The sequence below is a fragment of the Pinus tabuliformis genome, chromosome X (assembly GCF_031772625.1).
Source record: "Pinus tabuliformis cultivar Carrire ecotype Pingquan chromosome X, CPIR1, whole genome shotgun sequence".
NCBI lineage: Eukaryota > Viridiplantae > Streptophyta > Pinopsida > Pinales > Pinaceae > Pinus > Pinus tabuliformis.
The window spans coordinates 547100401-547123625 of record NC_142308.1 but is presented as its reverse complement, the minus strand read 5'-3'; the positions used below and the strand labels follow the sequence as shown (position 1 = coordinate 547123625).

At 39.3% G+C, this 23225-nt stretch overlaps 1 protein-coding gene and 1 long non-coding RNA gene across 5 annotated transcripts in view; one reads left to right on the top strand and one right to left on the bottom strand.

Moving 5' to 3' along the window:
• LOC149141166 (putative inactive purple acid phosphatase 27) overlaps positions 1-23225 on the top strand; it is a 421526-nt gene that overhangs the window by 231589 nt on the left and 166712 nt on the right. The gene's annotated exons all lie outside the window — the stretch shown is intronic.
• LOC149141167 (uncharacterized) lies at positions 1211-1829 on the bottom strand. The gene is made up of 2 exons (XR_016263994.1): positions 1521-1829; positions 1211-1396 (listed from the first exon to the last, which is right to left on the bottom strand). It is a non-coding gene; the product is annotated as an uncharacterized LOC149141167 (long non-coding RNA).

Here is a 23225-nt window from a genome sequence, read left to right as displayed (position 1 = left end):
TGGAATAGGATGATTCATTCTCCTGTGGGCCAGGATGATTCGTTCTCCGTGGCATCCACTGATAGGATGATTCGTTCTCTTGTGGACAGGATGATTCGTTCTCCTGTCAAGGCATCCTACCCATGCAATCTGGGACTCATGGGAAGTACCTCTCATCTGATCAATGAGCAAGGAAATGAGGATAGGGACCATAGTAGTTCTATCGATGGACGCATCGTTGTATCTACCGTACTCCCTATGCTAGGATGACCTCCATTGATCTGGGATCAATATGAGTGGTTTGAGACACTCTCTTGTGATATTGATCTGGGATCAATAAAACTAACTTCGGGTCAGTAAGAGTGATGTGACACACTCTCTTTAGATGAAACTGACTTCGGGTCAGTAGAGAATGGTATGAGACATTCTCGATCAATTCTTCTTCTTCATGGTTCAGCAAAGTAGAACAGAGCAGAGCTCAGCAGATCAGAGCAGAGCAGAGCAGTGCAGGGCACTGATGGTAGAGATAGTACAGTCGGACATATGGATCAACGGATGGAGTTCTCCCTAGTTGAGAGGGAGTGTTAAAACAATGTTGTTAAAAGCGCGATCGGGATTTAATCGGCGCCGGGAAAAAAGCGGAAAAAATCGTTAAAATCGGGAAAAAATCGGAAAAATCGGGAAAAAATCGTTTGGCACAAAAATATTCATTTTTTTTCAATTTTTTTAATATCTAAACCATCTACAACATAAAATAAATACATTGACACATAAATATGATAAAAAAACTAATATATAAGATGTTTAATATCATTTCTAGCGCTAAAATCACACATAACATTGAATCATGTCCTGAATAGTAAGTCCTGAGTCCCAACTCAGCCTCAAAATATCAACAAAAAATATGATAATGTATCTCATCATGTCATAATGTCATATACAATAAAATGAAAGTCTAAGACTCTAATCCTATTGATTTCCTCTGCCCCTCTTGCGAGAAAATGTCACTGCTTTCCCTTTCCCCCTAGATGAAGATGCTGGTGCCTGTGGTGGTGGAAATGGCAGTGGAGTCTGACGTGCTCTAGAAGCTGAAGAAGTAGCTGTAGAAGTAGCAGCTACTGTAGGTAGACAGAGACCACGTCCTCTAGTGGTAGCCCGGGTAAGCGGTGTCACCTCCTCCTCCTGCTCCTCCAACTCCTCCTCCTCCTGCTCCTGCTCCTCCTCCCCCTCATCCTGCACTAACCAATCCTCAGTGGGATCCATGAGAGGCCTCTCGGTCTCAACCCTCCATTCAGCAGTGGTGTCAATCTCATCCAATGAGATGGCATCCATATCAGGTGTCTTGTCTAGTTGCCTCACCCACAATCGAAGATTGTAGTAGACATAGACCATGTCATTAAGTCTACGGGACTCCAACCTGTACAAAGTTCATGAAATAATAATTAATAATTAATATTATAAAAAAAAATATTGTTTAATGAATTCAAAAATTTATTTGGAAATTTGCAATATTTTAAATGTTTAAGTGTTAAGTTGTTAACCTATTGCGCTTCTTGTTGTGTATTTTTTCAAATACACTCCAATTGCGCTCACATCCCGAGGAGCTGCATGTTTGGCTGAGGATACGTATGGCAAGCTTTTGCAAAAGGGGTACTCTGCCACCATACATCTTCCACCATGCGGCTACAACAAAATTACAAATAAACATAAGAAAAAAATGGAATTTGAAGAGACAATGAAATTTGAAACAAAGTTACAAAGTACAAAGTTACAAACTAAAAAATACCTGGCATTTTGACCGTCCTATCAAAGATAGCCATATCAAAGCCAAATGTGCCACCTGACATCTTATACGTCTCAATTTGTTTAGAGATCTCCATACGTTGTTCTGGAGTTTTCACCATCTTCTGGACACAGGTTAATAATCCATCCATGATTTCAGCATCAAAATCAAACCCACATGCATAAGAAAATGCAGGGTTCAGGAAAAGCCCAGCAGCATGAATGGGACGATGGAGTGTGTTGTTCCATCGCTCATCAATGACGTTCCATAGAAGGAGTTGTCTCTGGAACCCATCATCTCCCTTGTCATCATAGTAGGACCGAATGGCTTCTTTGGCCCTGTCCATGGCTTCATACAAATAGCCCATTGCGGGCTTCTCACCATCTACCAACCGAAGAACCTTTACCAAAGGTTCAGTGACAGCGCACACCTCCTGCACTCCCGCCCAGAAGTCTTCTTGGTATGAAACAAGTCTGCAGACGGCCTCTCCTTCTGGTTTGCGGCTCATTGGCGAAGAACGCCACTCCTCTGAAACAAACATTCTCTTCAAATCCCACATAGATTTCAAGAGGGATTGAAGAGATATGAAACTCGTCGCAAACCGTGTAATGGCGGGGCGCACCAACTCTTTGTTGTTGGTGCATTTTCTCATCAAGCTAAGCACAGATGTGTGATTGTAAATAAATTTTGTGATGGTTTTTGATGAGTCAACAGCCTCTTTGACAAAGGGAATTTTCCCTATGTCCTCTAACATCAAATCAATACAATGGGCAGCACAAGGTGTCCAAAATAAAGTAGGATGCCTGTCCATAAGCATTCTACCAGCAGCAACATAATTTGCAGCGTTGTCCGTTATGACTTGGACAACATTTTCTGCACCCACCTCCAAAATAAACACATCCAGCAAATCACATAAATTTTTTGCATCTTTGATTTGATGAGTTGCATCAATAGATTTGATAAACATAGTCCCCCTGCGACAACTAACCAAGAAGTTTATAAGGGTTCTGCCCTTTTGGTCAGTCCAACCATCTGACATAACAGTGCATCCTGTTTGTGCCCAGGATTCCCTAAAATCCTCCAATCTTTGGGTGCAGTCACGCTTTTCATCTTGAAGAAGCCGGCCTCTGAAATCATGAAGAGAAGGGATTTTGTACCCCGAGCCAACACTGGCAATAGCATCAACAGTAGGTTGGAAAAATGGATTATTCCTTACAATGCTGAAAGGAATATCACTCCAGAGGAGAAATTTTGTCATCAACTTGTCAGCTTGTTCTTTTTCAGTTCTTTTCATCATTGAACCGATAGTTGGTTGTGCACCAGGTGTGGTTCGAGGAACAAAAAATGATGATGCAGCTACCGGATTGACTGACGCTGCAGTAGAACCAGTGCCACTTGGCCCACTTCCTTCAGCTGACCTTTTTAGTTGCCTTTTGAGTTCTTCTTTGGCCTCTTTAGAGTGCTCTAATTCTCCCAATGCTCTCATGGCTTTTCGGATAATTTCAACATTTGTATTAGGACAGGGCACCACATCACGTCCAGGGATTTTTGCAAGGTGGAACTTCAACCTGTACACCCCCCCGAATATCTCCTTTCCACACAACTTGCAATACAAGTTTTGTCTATCATTCGGAGTTTTAGGGTCACCATATTCCCAGAAAGGATCCAATTTCCTTGGCATGTTTGTTTTTGAATTTTGAATTTGCAAACCTATGGAAAAAATTAAAAATAAGGATTAGGAAATAGGAATTTAGGATTACATAATACAAATTACAATTTAGCATTTGCAAAATTACAAGTTAATTATTTCCAAAATCCCAATTTCTAAACCCAAGTTACCCAACCAAATGCCAATGGCAAATGCAAAAAAACAATGAAAAATAAAAAAAAATAAACAATGTTTAAAGAAAATGAGAAAATAAAAATAAAAAATTGGTTCTCATAGTCATAACAAATAACCCATCCCAAATCAATGAAAAATTTCCAAAAATTCTTTAAAAACAATGAAAAACAAAGTTTTTATAGAAGCAAAACAAAAAAAAATTAATCTACATACCTGGTTTATGGACAAATTGGTGATCTTGGCTTGGATTCCTCCTAAAATCGCTTGGATTCGTTCCCAAATCCGACGGCAACCCTCTCCCTCACTTCTTCTCCTCCTCCTCCGCGCGGACTGCTGAATGAAATAAAATAAAAATCGATTTTCTATATAAAACGCACGCTGCCCGCGCCTCTGGCGATTTTAACCGAAAAAATCGCGATTTTTTCGAAAAACTCGCGATTTTTTCGAAAAAATCGCCTATAAAAAAAAGTGCCGATTTTTATCGATAAAAATCGCGATAAAATCGGATTTGCGAAAAAATCGCGATTTTAACAACACTGTGTTAAAATTGGAAACTATGGCCAAAATCCATGTGGGTCATGTTATTTATGGCAATTGATATTTTTCTTGGATCCCTCTCATCGAGAGGTGTAGGATTGATCTAAAGATCATCCGATTCCGATAAGTATTCATGGAGCTATGAATTTATTTGTGTTATGGGACAATTCGTCAAGGTCAGCCAGCAACCAAATAACCCCCTTTAGTATAAATAGAAGAGGACTTGAAGTCATTTGTCACACACAAATTCACTCTTGTGATCTCACTTCATCCTGTTTTGGGTTTGATGAAGATGAGAGCTAGAGGGAGTGCCCTAGGGTATACACTGCCCTATATAACATGCTTTAGATCTAAATGCAGTCATGGGAGAATAAGCTCTATGTTGCTCAAAAAGCCGGAAAAGCCGGAACCGCCGGAAAAGCCGGAACCGCCGGAAAAGCCGGAAAAGCTGGAATTACCGGAAAAGCCGAAACTGCCAGAACTGCTGGAAAAGCTGGAATTGTTGGAACTATGAGAACTGCCGGAAAAGCCGGAACTGCCGAAAAAGCTAGAAAACTCAGAAAAGGCGGAATTGCTGGAAAAGCCAGAACTGTCGAAAAAGTCGGAAAAGCCGAAACTGCCGGAAAGCCGGAAACTGCCGGAACTGCTGGAAAGCCGGAACTGTCGGAAAAGTCGGAACTGCCGGAAAAGCCAGAACTGCCGGAAGTCGGAACTGTCAGAAAAACCCGATCTGCCGGAAAAGCTGGAACTGCCGGAAAAGTCGGAAAAGCCGGAATTGCCGAAAAAGCCGGAACTTCCTGAAAAGTCGGAAAAGCCGGAACTGCCGGAAAAGCCGGAACTGCCGGAACTGCCAGAACTGTCGGGAATTGCCAGAACAGCCGGAGTATCTGTCTCCGAAGGAAAGCAGCATGCAAGGGACAGCTAACTAACATTGGGACAGTTGTATGGTACTTAGCAGCAAATACACCAAGCATGCAATGTTACAGCTAGCATGCAAGGGACAACTAGCATGAAACAACAAGCATGCTAAGGAAAACAAGCATGCTAGGGACAACAAGCAAGCAAGGTGCAGCCAACACATAGGTCAGGATGGCAACATGGTGCAGCAATGGCACATAATGCAGTACAGTGATGGGTACAATCATGATTAATGAAGCGTGATGAGATGCAACATAGTGATGATGGGTGCAGCATGGTGTAGCGCGGTGAGGTGCAACATGATGACGAAATGCAGCACAATGATAGTTGAAGGACTCACCTTGGAGAATCAGTTGAAGCAGCATGTCTTCAACTGATCTCATGTATCATCTTTTTAGAGATGATCTATGCTCTTATCTAGATAAGTCACTTTTGTTGTAAACGTACTATCTCTCTCTCTCTGCTAAACTATTGAAGAACATATAAAAAGAATTGAGCAAGGGTACCCCCACATTGGGGTTTGTCCCTGGCTAGCGCCACATCTTGTGTCCTCTTGTCTTGGCTTGTCTTCTGCAATTTATATTTATGTTCTATCTGCAGTTTACTTTAATGCTGATGTGATTGCTAATCTGGAAAAGATATTGAGCTAACTGTGAAAATTGAAATAAATTGCTCTTGCATGGAACATACCTAAAATTAACATGCTCTGCCCAGGATACTCTGGACAAAGACTTGCCATTCATCCGAGACAGAATTTAGAGCCAGTCTCACTAACTCCAAATCGTGAGTTGTGTGCTCCACAACTGACAACTCATCACAGGTCTCCTTCAATTTAGTGAGGAATGGATCCACACGTTCTCCCTTCAGCATCTGCACAGACCTCAACTTCTATTCTAAGTACATCTTCCGTTGCTCAGAAGATCCCTGATACAATGTGGCCAAGGCATCGAACATCTCCTTAGTAGTTCCTTTGCTAGCAACGTGGTACACCACGTGATCCTTGACTCTATCCAGGATCATCCTCTTGGCCTTTGACATCTAAGCCTTGTACTTCTTTAGCAGATCTACATCCGCAGGTTTAGCTACCACATTATCAACATACATCTTGAGGGCATGCTCATCTAGAAGGAAAGACATTCTAGCCTTGCAGATGGCATAGTTGGAAGCCCCATCCAACCTGTCTTAATCCCTCAAGCCACTGATTGCCATATCCTCCCAAAAAAATGTCGAACAACTCCCTCTTTCTCCCTACTTCGTAGCTCCTAGGCTTCCTTACACACTCCTTGATGGAGCTGGTAAGTTGTTGCTCCTCTGCTGCTCAGTAAATGAAAAATACTGATTTCCTTGGCAATAAATCACTGAGGAAGTAATCCCTCACTCTGCGATCTGCTTCTTCCTTCTGATGACCTTTCTGCCCAGCATTCAGTTTGCAGAAAACTGCGTCCCTCTAGCTCTGCGTGGCTCTACGTAGCTCCCTCTGCCTAGGCAAGTTTTCGATCTGGCAATCTTATCGGCTCACTTAGAGAGAGACACCCACGAAAATATAGCCCTCCTGGCTAGAACTGCGCAATCCCTCAGGGGATTCGAATTGCTGCTTGCTGCAGCAAGTTGGCCCTTGCTTCAGTGCTCGATCTGCTCTTCCCTGTTTCGCATCAATAGCTCTGATATCATGTGAAAATTCCTAGATCTAACAATCTCAGGAATCCTACTGCAACCAACTGAATCTACTTCACCTAGATCGCAAATTACATTACAAGCTTATTTCAGATTTCTTCTTGAAACATTGAGGTAAATTATTGAAGTAGCCTACACGAATTTAAATATGATTTTGAAACATAGAAACTGAGCAAGGAAAATAGAAACACATAGGATACTGTTACTTTTGGACAAATGTCCCCGGAAAAACTCAATGCGAGAAAATCGGTGCAGTAGCTATGAGGGTTTTATTATTATGGAGGAGAAATTCTGGTAACAATTCTAGGATGCTCAATTAACAATCCGATACAGAGAGAATACTGAACAAAAGGCTGGTGAAATGATCTCACCTTGTCACTGGAGAATCAGTACTGATTCCGTTGCTCTGGAGGCTCTGTGTCACCCTCTGCGTGGCGTCTGCGCAGAATTGCGTCACTCTAGGCAGTTTCTGTGTCACCCCTTCTGGGTATCACACTGCCTCTCCTTTGGATCCTCTGCTGGCTGAGAAATTGACCTTCTGCCTCCCGGAATCACAACCCGGCTTCCGGCAACTGAAACTCGACATCCCCTCAAGGACTACACTGCCTCTACGTCAGCACTGCATGGACCAACGTCAACCTTCCTCTGGACATCTTTCTGTTCTCCCTCTGCCTTGTACTCTATGAAAATTCCTTCTTCCGGATTCTCATTGCCCCTCTGTTGCAAGAAATTTCCTCTATCAATTTTCCTTCCGAGAACTTCTCACTTCAGAAAATCAATTTTCTTAACCTCTTAGTGTGTCTTTCAAATGACCCTCAAGCCCCTTATATCTTCCTGTTGGGAAACCAACAGCCTAGATTAAATCATAATCAAAGGCTCAAATTGTTTTGGCTTGATCCGTGTCCTTTTCTAGAAGTTCCACCCCTGATTAGATTAATACCCATTAATATTTTAATTTTCCTAAGTTTAGACTTAGTAATCCCTTTAAAAATATTAATTATTTTAATAAAATCACTTCTGGGTGGAATTTCCCAAAACGCTTTCTGGGTTCTTTGGAATACATGTGCCCAAGCCTCCCTGCAAAATTTGAGGCTTAGAGTTCATCCGATGCTACCTCAAATCAACAATATGTGGAGAATTGGAGGAGAGAGGAAGGGGAACGAAAGATTGAAATTCTGAAGTGAAGATTGGACTTCAAAGTTGAAGGATTGGAATTCCGAACTAGAGATCTGAGCAAATATTCTTGAAGCTTTTGGGCACAGGGGCCAAACTACTTCGAATTGGAAGTATTTTGGAGTTGGCTACATAGATTGTCCAGTTTGGCAGGGAGGTATTGGTCATTTGGTAACCGGCGTAAATTGGAGCTTCAACAGCGCAAGATTGACTTCAAACTTGGAAGCCATGTATGTCTCTGCGTATCAAATTGATGAGTTCTTGTTTAAAAAAATTTACAGTTGTCATATTTAAGTTGTAGTGAGGACGCTACATTCTGGTATCATAGCAAGTTAAACCCTCCTGCCTCAAATTATTAAATTTGCGTGATTCCTGTTGATGATTGTTAATTTTTTTTTATAAAACTCTCTCTGTCTTAGTAAAATCCTATTCAATTATTGTACGAAGTAATATTTATCCCGGTATATGATATTATTTGAAGTATATTCTAGAATGTTACGGACCACTGTTAAGGTTAAAATTTCATATTGTATGATCGACAACTCTTTTAATAGGTGATGTTTACCAGTCTAATTTAGGGTAGCATTCAAAAACAAAGTGTGTGATGGAAGGTATTTGATGTGCTCTTTGTCTGGTTATTCTTAAGCTCAGAAATGCACAGGTAGCCGTAGGCATTGACAATTAATGTTGGTGTCTCTTGGAGGGTGACTTAAATAAATAAATATTTTGGATGCCTAAGTCGAATTAAAGCCATGGGTAATAACACAGGTTAATTAATAGTGTCAAAAGTGAGTTTTGATTTTATGTGTAGGTTTCAAATCTAAGTGGGTTTTGAACCAATGCTTTCTTTCTATGAAGGTTTGATCCGTGACCTATTCGTTTCATTTTTATTGCTACGTGGGATTGGAACCCATGCCCTTAATCTACCGCTTTAGACCAACTCGGCCATCGCCCTTAATAATGTCAGAAGTGGATTCGAACCCACATCCTCAATCAAAGACCAGAACTAGAGTCTAACGCCTTAAGACCGCTCTTAATTAAACTATTCAACTACATATTAACCTGTATATATAATATGAGTAGTGAAATCGAATAATGCTTGAAGTGAGTATTAACATCACATTACAAACAAATTTAATTTAGGCGCAAGTTCCACTTGACCATACGTGAGTAAAAGGTATTCTTGAAATTTGAGAATAATATACTTTATTAAAACAAAGTTCTAATTGAGTCTACAGTACTTTGGGCTCAGGGATTTTGGCTTAAGGTAGATGGAGCGACTATTTACCGACTTTCTGTTTTATGACACAACCGTCTTTCTTCTTCCGTAGCAAAAAAAAAAAAAAAGAGATATTAGAGGCAGTGGTGGCTTGCATTAAATATGTGAAATATCTTTGCGGGGCAAAGAAGATAAACGATTGACGAAAATTTACCATTTCTAAATTTTGCAATAAAAGACGGGAAAATCTCCACAAAATTTCCAAGATCTTTACTAAATTAACATTAATTGTCATATTAAATCTAGCAATTAATTGCCAGAAAAATCTATGTTCATTAGAAAATATCATTGCACAAAAAAATCCATAGGTTTACGTTATTTTTTTTTATACGATTATTTATTATTATATAAATCTTATAGCTATTATAAATAAATTTATTATTAATTATAATGTAAATATATCACTTTATTAATAAAATAATCATCTCATTTTAAGATTATAGGTAACTCAAAACAGTAAGATTTAGGATTCCTCTCAAGTAGCTATGAGTTTAACGTATAAATGCTTAACCGATTTCCATATATATATATATATATAGTAAGGTAGTTTAATTTTGTTATCTTAATTAAAATATAATAAAAAACTAAATGACATTTATACACTGCCTAGTCTTTAATCTCTTCAAGTTAATTTTAATTAAACTACACATTATATAGTGTGCTTTTTTCCAGGAAACATCGAATCAAATTTATTACGTATTATTTCCTATATGACATATTCGACATCATACTTTGAGACATTCAACTCTTTATAAAGAACATTGTTAGACTGCACTTTTCATTGTAAGGTTATTTAATTCTTAAAGGGTTGTTTCATATTTTTTAAATCAAATTTTTCAAGAAGGTTTTTTTCTTTTAATTAATTAGATTTTGTTATTTATGGTTCCTTATAAAAGGAAATAGTAATTCAAATTTTTTATCGGATTATTCTATACATTCTTATAGAGTTTTCGAACATCATAATAATAGAGTTTGAAGGAGCATAGGATTGAAATAGAAGTATTAAGTAGAAAACACCTAAAAGTATATCCTATAATAACGATACCAGTGTTGTGATGAGGTAGGTTCCTATTTTATTTGCAATGATTATTGAGGTTGGAACTAGTGCTTTATGGATCTAAGTTGCTCACTAGGTTCATTACTTCCTCCTCTTTGCTTTATTCTTCTCCATGTACTTTGACGCTGAGCCTAAAAGCAATACTACAAAGCACATTGAATTTGGTCTCAAGATGTCTTACCTTGTCGACAAACTTTGGTTCATAATGCTTTTGATTGTTTTAAAGTAAATATTTAGGACAAGGAGGTAACGATACCACCCTCCTTGACCTCAGTACTAGTAAGCCCTGCATGCAGGGAAAAATAGAAAAAAAAAACTATACCTGTATAAGAGCTTGAATTTACAAAAATTATATTTATTAAATCTAAATCGTACTTTAGATTTTCATAAATCTTATTATGTATCCAAGAAAATCTGCGATGGTAAAGACATATCAACGACGGCGACGTGATCAGGTAGCATCGCCATCGCTAACACCACCACCGTCGTCACTGCCATCGCCATCGCCATCGCCATCACCACCACCAAGACCATCATCAATGACAATCGTTTCAGCACCTGAGTTAACCGTTATAATGCGCTCATTGGAAGCCATCTTAGAAACATTAAAAGGACTGCCAATAACTAATACCAAAGAGGAACAACCTCAACTTGAAGAAAGAAATCCAATGGAGCCTAAAGGTTCTGATTATAGACAATCAAAGGAAGATATTTCTAGGGAGCTACAGAAGATTAAACTCCCAGAATTTTCAGGAGGACGAGTTGGAGAATGTGTTGAAGCATGGCTAGAAGGAATGAACAAATGTTTTGTGCTAAGAGAGTACTCTTCTACTTCCAAGACGAAAATTGTCGTATTTCAGTTAAAGGAAAGTTCCTTGATTTGGTGGGGAAATTTGGAAAAGCAATTACACCTCACAACGGATAATGTTCCTTGGGAGTTGTTCAAGGAAAGATTCCATGCCAAATACTTGCCACCTTATTTTTAAGAGCAGCAAGCTGAGGCCTTTCATATGCTAGTCCAAGGTAACAAAACAATGGAGGAATATGAGATAAGGTTTATGGAGCTTGTGAAATATATTCATTATCTAGATACTGACGAACGTCAAGCTGAGCGCTTCGTATATGGATTAAATCCTCGAATTAGGGCCATGGTTAGGATGTGGAAGCCATCATCAGTAGCCGAGGCAGTTGAATGTGGCCGTTATGCAAAGGAGCATTTGGGGATAAAAAGGGATGTTAGGCCAACAAAACCCCAACAGCCAGAATTTCTAGGAAAGACTCCCCAAAACTTCTTCAGGGGAAGTAGCTTGAGACCACCTCCTTATGGTAATAGATTTACCCCAAGAGGAGTAGGAGCAAGAGCTCCCATGGCAGTTAATGCTATAGCTACTAAATCATCAAACAAAAGTCCATGGAAATCTCGAGGAACTAGTAATAGAAGAAGAAACATGAGAGGAAGTGGCACAAGAGGACAAAGCCCCTTGTCTAGAAACTCACAATTTGACTCAAGGGGATCACCCCAGGCTAATTGTTGGAGATGTAGAGGACCACATTTTCAATGTGATTGTCCAGAAGCTTTGTCAAGTATAATGCATAGAACAGGAAAAAAGCCATCATCAAATACCCAAGGCAATCATAGAATCCATGTAGTAGTCAACAACAACTAGGTAGCACATCAGTCCACTATAGTGGAATCCTTAGGTATTATTAATGGCATAAAATTCAAAATATTATTTTATACTAGTGCCACTGATAATTTCATTTCGCCATATGCATTAAATAAATGTGGGTTGGCAGATTGCAAGCAAAATGATTTCAGACAGGTGGAAATGGCTCTAGGAGAACTCCAATCCGTAGATTTAAGTGTTGAGGAATGCAAAGTTGATTTAGGGATCTATTCGACTAAGTTAAAAGTTTATGTCACAGCCCTAGGAACTTATGACCTCGTCATAGGGATGGACTAGTTAGAAGCTCATCAAGCATGGGTAGAATGTTATGGGAAAACAATTCTTTGTATAAATGATGAAGGAGAGACGATCCAAATCCAAGGTATTAAGAGGAAAGTATCTTTACGCTTCATCTCAACAATGCAAATGAAGCGTTGTTTAAGAAAAGGTTGTCAGGTATATGTAGTTCAAGAAGTAAGCAAAGAGAAAGGACCATCCTTAGAACAATATCCAGTGTTATCCGAATTTCTGGATGTTTTTCCAAAGGAACTACCAGGATTACCTCTTGAAAGAGAGTTGGATCTCACAATAGAATTGAAACTTGGTACAAAACCAATCTCTAAAACACCTTATAGAATGACAACTCCAGAACTTCAAGAATTACAAATTCAGTTGAAGGAACTATTGGATATAGGACACATTCGACCCAGTATTTCACCTTGGGGTGCTCCTGTAATTTTCGTCAAGAAGAAAGATGGTTCCTTGCGGTTATGCATAGACTACTGAGACTTAAATCGAGCTACAATAAAAAATCGGTATCCAATGCCTCGAATTGATGACCTCTTCGACCAAATGAAAGGAATTGTTGTTTTTTCAAAAATCGATCTACGATCAGGCTATCATCAGTTAAGAATTAAGGAAAGCAATATCTTTAAGACTGCATTCTGAATACGCTTTGGGTATTATGAGTTCACTGTGGTGCCATTTGGGTTGACCAATGCATCAACAATATTCATGAACCTTATGAACAATGTTTTTCGCAAATATCTCGATCAATTTGTACAAGTCTTCTTAGATGATATTCTCATCTCCTCCAAAAAGAGAAAGAGCATGAAGAACATTTGTGGATGGTATTATCTTGCCTCAAAGAACACCATTTATATGGAAAGTTATCCAAGTGTTCTTTCTTTTAGAAAAAGATTCATTACTTAGGACCTAGGTCATATCATATTTGGTGAAGGAATCTCAGTAGATCCTGAGAAGGTAAAGGCAATCATGGAATGGTCGATACCAAAAATGCGCATGAAGTGGGAAGCTTTATGGGTTTAGCCGACTACTATCAAAGGTTTGTAGAAGGATTCTCCAAAATTGCAAAGCTTATCACAACCCTCCGACGTAAAGGAGTTAAATATGAATGGACTGAGGAATGTCATAGAGCATTCTTTGAACTTAAAAGATTGTTGACCAGTGCACCAATCTTACGAGTACCTGATATGGACAAAGACTTTATTGTGTGTACTGATGCATCCAAGCAAGGATTAGGTGCAGTATTAATGCAAGACAGAGGAGTAATAGTGTATGCCTCGAGAAAGTTAAAGCCTCATGAAGAACTCTATGCCACTCACGATTTAGAGTTAGCTGTTGTAGTGTTAGCTTTAAAGATATGGAGACACTATCTAGTAGGAAGAAGATTTATGCTCAAAAGCGACCATCAAAGTTTACAATATTTGTTTACTCAGAGGGACTTGAATGCTAGGCAAAGACGATGGAGTGAATTCCTAAGTGAGTATGACTTTGGAATTTCATACATTAAAGGAAAAGAGAATGTAGTGGCAGATGCTTTAAGCAGAAGACCTCAGATATTTTCCCTCATACCTATCAAGGTAGACTTAAGGCAACAAGTACTAGAACATCTCTTGAGAGAGTTGGTATTTGAAAGTAAAATCCGAGCTTGATAATAAAAATCCAAAAGAACCTAAATTTGAGGGATATGAACTAGAAGATGATGGAATTTTGTGATTCCATGGAAGAATGTGCATTCCTAATAGTGAGGATCTCTGAAACACCATCCATAAGGAAGCCCACAGAGCATTGTATTGTGCACATCCTAGTGTAAAGAAAATTTATGCTGATACAAAGAAACTCTTCTTTTGGGCAGGAATGAAACGCAATATTGTTCATTTCGTTGCAAAATGTCTTGAATGTTAGCAAGTGAAAGCTAATCATTGTCATTCAGTAGGTCTCTTGCAACCTCACGACATTCCTATGACCAAATGGGAGATAATTTCCATGGATTTTATCGTCGGGCTAACTCTTACTCCACATAGGCACAATGCCATTCTGGTTGTAGTGGATAAATTAATGGAAAGCGCCCATTTCATTCCCGTAAGAGATTCGAAGTTTTTGACGTAGCTCGAGTATTCATAAATGAAATTTTCAGATTTCATGGGGTACCTAAGAAGATCATATCAGATAGAGACTCACAATTTACTTCAAGATTTTGGACTTGTATGCAATCAGCCTTAGGAACTCAACTAAATTTAAGTACAACTTATCATCCTGAGACTGATGGACAAATAGAAAGGGTGAACCAAGTACTAGAAGATATGCTGAGGATGTATGTGATGGACTAGCAAACACACTAGGAAAAATACTTACCCTTAGTCGAATTTGCATACAATAAGAGTTACCACAAGAAGAGCAGATGGACTTGCAAATAACTATGGACAACAAAACTAAATGTACTCCTGTAGGGAGAAGCACCATAGAGTTTCAGAGGGAGTTAAGATCCAGCACTAGCGCTACTCATGTATTGCATGTGCCTTGATTGGGTATGAACCTAATTTTAGTGTACGAATTGCAGGACAAGGGGTATGATGTACACTTCGTAGGGAAGAAAGTGTATGTCAAACACTCAAGTTGGAAGAAGGTGAAGCAAATTGGAGGTCGATGCAACATGCTATACAGGTTGTGTCAGGCGGATAAATCGTTCTTGCGGACAAGACCGATCTCCCTAGTATCTATGGATATCTAGCGACAAGCAAACCAAACAAATTCTATCTTTCTCTAAATATTGTGATTTATAAATAAAAGCCAATAGATGTTTAAGACCCTACCTCAAGTCCAGTGCTAGTTTGTGGAAGCCAAGCTCCGTTCGTCCAAATGAGCTCCCTTTTAAAGAATTTGCAAACACAAACAGGCACACATCAAATAACACCTGCATAACCAATATAATAAACCATATTTATCATGATGATCAAGGAATTCATGAAATAAACCATAGAAGACAATTTATTGAGAAAAATGAATCTGATTGTATTAATTTTAAACAAAGAAGAACTTTACAACCTTGGTGCCTTGATGTTGTACAAGCTCCTCCCAGGGTCCAGCAAGAATCTCCTCTATTTTGACAAGTTTCACTCTCTTCCCAAAGAGATCAAAAGGTATGTAATCTCTCCTCTCAAGCTCAATTAGGAAGTCTAAATTCCAACAGCATTTACCCTAAAAAATATTCAGCTTTCAACCTCCCTAGCAACTAGCCCAATGCCTCATTTTATAGTGCAGAGGAAGGAAGTTACCAGGTCCACCTTCAAAGGGATAGATTCCTCCTTCAAAGGGATAAGCTCCTCTCATCAAGGGGTTAGCTCCTTTAGTTATGGGATGCATGAACCACCTAGGAGCGAACTTGCCACCTCAAGATTCCTTCTAGAAGCGTCCAGAATTAATCCAAAGTGAGTTTTTAATAATAAACTTGCGCCTTTTTGACTTTTACAGGGGTCCGCACCCATTCCTTTAGAAACAGAGCGGGCAGGTCCGCAGGGGACATGACCAAGGGGTGCAAGACCGCAGGTAATGCTAAGAGAAAGTGCGGAACCAAAGTTTTAAAGATTTTCAAAGGTTTTTTCTCATTTTTAAGGCTTTGACATGAAGAGCTGAGGTTTAAGACTTGCATAGGAGGACAGTATGAGTGGTGATAGACTCACACTGATTACAGAAAGTCATGGTGACAATATTTTGTGTAACAGATTGTCCCCTAAAGTGCGAAGTCTGTAATAGATAGTATTTGTCATCTAAGAAGAGTGAAGTACTTTATCATTTCGAGGATCATTTTGTGGAGAGCCTGGTTGGAACTTGTAAAAACATTCAATACAAAATATATATATGAGATCATATCATCGCTCAGGTAGGCATTCCCATACTCAGATCAAAACTGACTAGAAAACTAACTAAACTGCTCTGATATAGGAATGATCTTGTAATACATCACAAGTATGGACACATGTAGACACAGTATGGGCGCAACCATCTGTTTATGAATAGTCCACTGTATAATGAATAACAAAATTCCTCGCAGCCTGGATGGTGGAAACTAGATCTAGGGTCTTGATTTCTACTTCCCTAAATAGTACGATTCTATCCATGTAAATGAATGTGTCGAAGTCGAACATGGTAGAAACCACTTGATTACCAGTCATTGATGTAAACTATTAACAAGTGTGAGAGAAACCACCAGTAATGTCAATGGCTCTCAAAGTACTCAGTACAATCCATGAAATGTGAATAGATGTGTTGATGTCGAATATGTCACGGAATCCTTTGATCGAAGGTCAATGATGCAACCTATCGTCGAAGGCGAGAAACCTGCCATTGAGGCATGAGGATCCCAAGGTACTGATGATTTCTAGATCATCTTTCTAGATTATAAGCTGAAGTCGATAGAAAGCGATCCGTCGTAGGCAAGCCCACAACACAAAATCATAGATCAAGTTTGAAGAAATATAGTTGCAAGGACTGACTCAGGGATGGTCAAGATGGATGACAAATATTTTGCAGATGAATGGTTTATTTGCACTGACCTCTTGAACACATAACGACACAGCAGATGGTTTGGTGACAATTGACGCAAAGCTAATACCCAGAAACCGGCTGAAGACTTTCAATATTGTTTGATTAACTGTTAGGCAAAGGATTTCCCAACCCAGGTGAACAAAAAGTGTCGTGTTCAAGAGTGGTTAAATGTTTTTCCGAGACACAAAGTAGGACAAACAGATTCATTTTTCTCTCTTTTCCCCCACCATTTCTGGCAAGTACCTCTTTATTTTTGACAAGCTTAAGGAGGATAACATTTGCTTGATTATAAGCTCATCCTTCGGATAAATCCAACTTAGTTTAAATTCGAACCCTAAGAAGGAGTGGTCCGTTCTTGTTTGTAATTGAACAGGTTCTTTACTGTTAAATTTTAACGAGTCCAGTATAGGAGAAACTCGATGTTTTTCAATTTTAGGGAGTCATAAGAAAAACTTAAGAAAACTCCATGGTTGTCATTTTTCGTAAATTTGTGTCTCCCAAGCCCGAAAAAGTATAAAATAATACTTGAGAGAACCGCTTGACCATTACGATCAAGGAGTATTTTTCATAATTAGTGTCTCTGATCCGAAAAAGTAAAAAAGCGATCAAGGACACGTCATTTTATAACCAATATCGAATTTGAAACGACAAAAATCTGGCAATCTTTTCATGTTTATACGGTCAGAAAAGAGCTATAAGTGGACCGTCCTTTTAATTCCGTTTTAACGAGCTTAAAAAGAAAAACTCGACAATCTTTTCATATTTTAGGAGTCAGAAAAGAGCTTAAAGATGACTTTAATGTTTTTGTCGAAAATGATCAATTTTGCCTGAAAAATCCGGTATTCTGCACAAAAACTCAAACATTACTCATACCTGTTTAAAATAAATAAAAATGCTTCAAAAGTTACCTCTTTAAAGTGAAAAATAAACAAATTAAAAATTCATTTATTCAAAAAAGCTTATAAAAAGGGCTTTTGTAAATTCATTTTTACCGTTTGACTTCGGAGTGAGAAAAGAGAGCTTTCGGTAAGAAACTTCCCGTGAAGATTGTGGAAAATCCGTCCGTTGGAATCGAAAACCGTCACCTCCAGGTAATCCACATCACTTTACTCTTGCATTTTAACCGTTTGAAATTTGTTTTTAGGTTTTTATTTTTTATTTTTAGGAAGAATTTTTGTTTAAAAGTCCGCTCGCGGGGGTCCGCAGGCGCAGCATGTGGAACCTGCGGACCCCGACTTTTTCCACACAGGAAAAAGCCAGGGGCCCGCACCCGCTGTTTAGGCAGAGTGCGGACCTACGCACTGTCTCTAACTAGAGAGTGCGGTCCTCGCGGCATAGGTTTTTAAAATTCCAAATTCTTCAAATCTCGCCCAAAAACTTTGATTTAAAATGTTTTAATCCGCCTTTTCTTTGAATGTAGGATATACACCATGCTTAGTTGGCGAGAACGGGAGCACGAGGATGTGGACCTCGCCGCAATTAATCATCAACCTTCGATAGATGCATTGAAGGCATGCGGGTTATTTAAATTCTGGGCCATACCTGGCATGAGGGCCCAAGTAGACTTTCTGCAGTGGCTGGTAGACAGGTGGAATGTATAGGACCAATGTTTCTTTATTGGTGGCCACCAGCTCGAAATGGAGCCAGAGGACATTTACTTTTTGACTGGTTTGCCTAATAGAGGTGAACAATTGACTCTATTTGGGACTAGGCCAGGTGGCCAATCTGTCGATAGCCTCCGGCTAGAGTTTTGTAACGACCAAACCAAGGACAAAGGGATTGATATCAAAACCATTTCCCGTCCTGAACTCAAAGTGATTGCATTTACTGTCACCAGACTCTGCGGAAGCGCAACACTACATATGGCCACCGGATCCCAAATGCAGATGGCAGTGGACTGCTTTCGAGGCACCGTCTTCAACTGGTGCGAAGCTCTGTTGGCTAATGTAAAAGGCCAATTGACTAGAGCAAAGAACGGACAACTGAAAAACTTTGGATATGGTTTCTTAGTTGTGAGCTTTGGTCTAGAGAGGGTTCCAATGTTGGTCCTACAGCATCTTTCCGTTGAAGCCGGACTTCCCCGAGAGCCCAAGCTGATGCGTTGGGTTGCAGTTATGGTCCGTCATCCTGAGGAGGGTTCAGAGGTTGTTCGATTTCCTCCTGAGTATTTTCATTGGTTAGAGAACCAAGTTTTTGCGATTTAGGACTTTCCTTATGCTGGGATGGATTATCGTGGTGACCTAGACATGGCTCTTCCACCAGGAGAGCAATGGGATGACTCAGGTAAAATCATTTTCAACATTTTCTAATTAAATTTTTTTTTTGTTTTTAAATCATCCCAAAATTGATAGTAAAAAGTTTCAAATGCAGATGTAGGTCCACGGCGACCAGCCACTCTCCGGCCCTATGAGAGGAAACAGCCAGCTGCAGCAGCACCAGCCCCATGGGACGAATCTACAGAGACCTTGGCCGAATTGGAAAACCATCTAGAGCGTTTGACAGCAGACATTCCAGAGACTAGCATAGATGACATTCCTCTTAGGCTACAGCGCTATGTGATTGGGGTCCCAGGACCTTTCAGGAGGTTCCTTTGTAGGGTGGCCCGTACAGTGGTTTCTTATCGTGATCATCACCAGTGATAGGATGATCGCCTTTTGTAGACTCATATGACATTTTTACTTTTTGTACTATCATTTTTGCCGATCATAAGGTGTTTTTCAACCTATGATCAAAGACGATGTATATTTGACACACTTCTATGCTATGCTATATCACTATTACTGGCTATCTTGTAAAACATGTTATGGAATGTTTTTAAATTTACTGTTTGATTATTGCAAATGTCTACTTAACATTCGAGAAGCAATTGCATCTGCTAATGTATTTAAATATCTTGGAATACGCTAATATTCAATATAGTCAAATTCACGTTCCAAGAGACGAACTCTCAAAAACAATCTCAATAACACTGAATTTCTAATGGCATAAACTCTATTAAGCTGCAATACAACGAGTTCAGAATCTAACCTCACAATCAAACTCCGAATCTCAAATGAGATGGATTCAGATAATAACTCAATCACTGCACTATACTCTGCAATGTTGTTCGTTGTTTGATCGAGGCTTACCCCATGCATAGATACCAACTCATCAGAGGGTGAATAGATAACCCAAGCTGTGGAAGAAATATTCTGTGTATTACGACAAGCACCATCAGCAAAACCAATGTATGTTTGAAGAGATGTCGACATCTGCAATATCAAGAGTAAAATCAAGATAAGCAGAAATAATGACAAAAACACTCTCTAAACTAAGCACACTTTTCTAATCTAAAACACACCAGCTAGAAAGAAAACTAACCTAACTAAAATCTCCACACTCAGATTTAAGCATAATACCTTTTCAAGTAAAGACCATTTCTGGGCTTACCTAAAGAGACACCGTCAAAGTCTACCAATTCATAGGTCCCTTTTTCCAGCTTTCGCTTAACAACATAAGGACCATGCCACATGGGTACGAATTTTCTAGCGCCTAACTTATCATTTGCTTGATCGTACAGTAAGACTAGGTCTCCTTCCGAAAAATTACGAGGTGTAACATTTCGATCATACTGAGCTTTAATACGTTTGGCATGAGTTTCGATTGCTAGTGCAGCATCACGTCGATTCTCATCTAGCTGAGCCAAGTACAACAAACGTTTCTCCTCTTCGGAAGTGGCTGGAAGTAATTCTATGGCCATTTGCAATGATGGGATTTCGCATTCAATGGGTAACACAGCTTCCAAACCGTAAACTAGTTGGAAAGGAGTGAAACCAGTTGATGTTTTTACTGAGGTTCGATACGCCCAAAGCGCTGAAAATAACATGTTATGCCAATTCGACCTATGAATCCCAATGATTCGTCGGATCATAATGACTAGAACTTTGTTGATGGCTTCAACCAGACCATTAGCCTGTGGGTAATATGGAGTAGAACTATCGTGACGCAGGCCAAGCTGATCTGTTAGTTCAGTCATCATGATGTTTCGAAAATGACGCCCATGATCAGTGATAATCGCTTGTGGAACACCGAACCTAGCAATTATATGATTGAAAACGAAAATCGCAGCAGTTTTGCCGTCTGCCGAAAATGTAGGCATCGCCTCGGCCCACTTGGTAAAATAATCTACCGCAAGGATGATATACGCATGCCCCTCGGCCGAGTGAGGGTTACATGTAATAAAATCGATACCCCATTTCGCAAAAGGACCGACGACAATTATAGGGTGGAGAGGAGCAGGTGGAGCGCGCATCTTTCGATAAAAAATTTGGCAGTTGTGGCATTTTCGGACTGCGTCAATACAATCTTTAAACAAAGACGACCAGAAATAGCCAGCGCGCAATATCTTTTGGGCTGTGGCAAACCCAGACATATGACCGCCACACGCTCCAAAGTGACAGTCATTTAGAACCCTTTCAGCTTCCTCATGAGTTAAACAGTTCGGAAAACAGAGTCCGCCCCACGACGATAAAGTGTATCTCCCATAATTTTGTATTGTTGGGATTGGAATCGTATTTTTTGACGCTGAGATCTTGAAATTTCAGGCCGAAAGGATTGGGTTTGGAGATAAACTATGATATCTCCATACCATGGATCAAGAGTGCTGATAAGAAACAAGGATTCGTCCGCAATGGGCTCCTCTGCCACAGTTTCAGTATCAGCACGCAGGAAGCCACACATTAACTCCGCAAAAACTAAAGATTTCTTTGACTTAGATTTTTCAAACTCCAAGTCAAATTCCTGCAGAATAACAATCCATTTGGAATACTTGCCCCCTAGCAATTGTTTCGTCAAAATATAGATCATAGGGTTGCAGTCGGAAATTACGGTAGTTTTGCGTAGTAAAATGTAATGACGAAAACGTTGGACAACTTGAACAGCTGCGAAGGCCAATTTCTCCACATGTGAATATTTTAGTTCAGTTGGATTCAAAGTACGACTAAGGTAATAAATCACATGTTCACTATTGAATTCATCTTCCTGAACTAACACCATTCCGATCGTAGAATGAGAGGCGGCGAGATATAAGAAGTAGTCCTGGTTGTCGTTGGGAGGATGCAATAATGGTGCATGGGTCAACGCGTGTTTTAGTGCATCAAAAGATTTGTCAGCTATCTCATCCCAAAAGAATGGAGTATTTTGTTTCAACAACCTGGTAAAACCCTTTGTTATCTCGGCGTAGTTAGGAATGAATCGACGTAAAAAGTTTTCTTTCCCTTGTAAACTTTGGAGTTGGCGAAGAGTCGAAGGAGGAGGCAATTTGACAATAGCTTCAACCTTCGAGGGATCAACACGAATGCTGGCTTTCGAAACAACAAATCCCAGTAAATGACCCATTTCTATACAGAAAACACATTTGTGTGGATTCAACCTAATTCGATAATGCCTACATCTCATAAAGATTGCTCGTAAATGAATGAGATGATTGACTCTATGTAATGAATGAGCAGGTAAATCATCGAGATAGGGTTGCACAATGTGCTTGATGTCATGAAACACGTAAGACATAGCTCTTTGAAAAGTTGCTTCGGCGTTTTTCAGCCCAAAAGGTAATTTGCAGTAAGCAAACGTCCCCCATGGACAAATGAAAGCCATTTTTGGTTGATTAGCAGGTAGAATATGGATTTGATTGTAGCCGGAAAAACCATCCATAAAGGAGAATATTTCACTGCCGGCACAATCATCAATGATTTGATCGATATAAGGAGTAGGGTAATTGTCTTTTGGACAGGCTCATTTAATATCCCTATAATCGATACATATTCTTATTGTCCCTTGTTTTTATTAACAGGAACAATATTCGATACCCAATCCGTTAAGGGAATTGGATAAATGAAATCTGCTTTAAGTAATTTCTCAACTTCTACTTTAATTGCAGCAGCTTTTCGCAGGTGAATTTGACGCAAACGTTGCCGGACGGGTTTAGCATCTGGGTAAGTTTTGATTTTATGAACAACAATTTCTGGATCAATTCTTGGCATTTATTCATATGACCAGGCAAACACGTCACGGAATTCTTGAAATATGGCCTTATATGTTTGAAATTCATCTTTCGTACAGGAGGCACCTATATGAATGTTTTCAACAATTCCAAGTTTAACTGAAATGTCAATAGGAACCGTTTGAAAAATATTTCCCAAATTTAACTCAGAATCAGGGTTTTGCAATGGATTTTGAGGTTCTTTGACATAATCAGTCGTAAAAATAGATGAAAAATCATTTTCAAAATAATCAATCTCAGTTAAGAACAAAGATCTATGATGAAGATCTTCCCGTGGTAAATCATCAATAGACAAAATTTCTCGAATCTGCTCATCTGTATGAACAAGTTCAGAAAAAGTTGTTGAATCTGAGTTTGATATTGAAAGTGATTCTTCATGGACCACATTCATTAGGTCAATTTCGGTTGAAGAAGGGTCGGAAAACGA